Source organism: Orycteropus afer, unplaced genomic scaffold (genome assembly GCF_000298275.1).
Source record: "Orycteropus afer afer isolate SDZICR_OR568_19922 unplaced genomic scaffold, OryAfe1.0 scaffold00064, whole genome shotgun sequence".
NCBI classification, from domain to species: Eukaryota; Metazoa; Chordata; class Mammalia; order Tubulidentata; family Orycteropodidae; genus Orycteropus; species Orycteropus afer.
Window position 1 is genome coordinate 237329 of NW_006921651.1, and position 1432 is coordinate 238760.

Consider the following 1432-nt stretch of genomic DNA (forward strand, 5'->3'; position numbering starts at 1 on the left):
TCTCTATCCAGGATCTCCTATAGAGACCCCCTCCGAATGGTTGGCAGTGGTAGCTGGGCACCATCTAGTTCTTCTGGTCTCATAGTTGTATAAGCTGTGGATCGTGTGGTGTACCAGGTGCTAGGAGTTATTGTTTCCATGAACCTTTGGTTTTCTTCATTCTTCTTTGCTCTGGACGAGGAGAGACCCATCGTTGTATCTAGATGGCTGCTTGCAAGCTTTTAAGATCCCAGTTGCTACTCGCCAAAGTAGGAGGTGGAACAATGTTTTGTGTAGTATGTTATGACAATTGAGCTTGATGTCCTCTCTGACTATGGTCCTGAGTCCACAGGTTCAAAAACTCGGTCCCTCTGGGTAGCTGGCTGTGACCAAGAAGTGACTATAATCTTGTCCCTTGTCAGCTCTACTATACACCTGAGAATTCAGATCATACAAATACATTTATAGGACCACTGTCTGCCAACCCTGTACATGGTCTTGGGTACACTCCCTGCTTCTTGGATATAGCTACTAGTTCAGCCTGTCCTCCCATCTATCCACCCATATACCCATGTTTGCCTTCACTGACAACACAGCACTGTATATGCAAAAGGGTTCATCTCTTTTGTCTGTACCTTCCATGTACCTCTCTATGTCTTCCTCTTCTTCAATGCCACCATGTTGATCATTCACATTTGGTACATTGCCCTTCTCTTCATCCAAATCAATACTTATGTCTTCCTATCAAACAATGTTCCCTACCCTCCTCTCCCACCCTTAGTAACCAACAAAGAACATTTCCTTCCATAGATAGACCTTTCCTTGACTTGTACAATAACAGAATAATACAATATTTGTCCTGTGATTGACTTATTTCACTCAACATAATATCCTCCAAGTTTATCCATGTTATGCGGTGTTTTGCAGATTCTACATTATTCTTTAGGGTTGCATAGTATTCCATTGTGTGTATATACCATAGTTTGGTTATCCTTTCCTCAGTTGATGAACACCTAGGTTGCTTCCATCCTTTGGCTATTGTAAATAGTGCTGCGATGAACATGCGTGTGCATATGTCTGTTCTTGTCATGGCTCTCACTTCTTTAGGATATATACCTAGTGATGGATCAAATGGTATTTCTAATTTCTAATCAAATGGTATTTCTAATTCCAACTTTTTAAGGAGTCACCATACTGCTTTCAACAATGGTTGTACCATTTTACAGTCCCACCAGCAGTGTATGAGAGCCCCAATCTCTCCACATCCTCAGCAGCATTTGTAATTATTGAACTTTGCTACTAGTGCTGGGACAAGATGATATCTTATTGTTGTTTTGATTTGCATCTCTCTAATGGCTAAAGATCATGAGCATCTCTTCATATGTTTGTTGGCCACCTGAATATTCTCCTTGGTGAAGTGTCTATTCATGTCTTCTGCCCATTTTTTAATTGG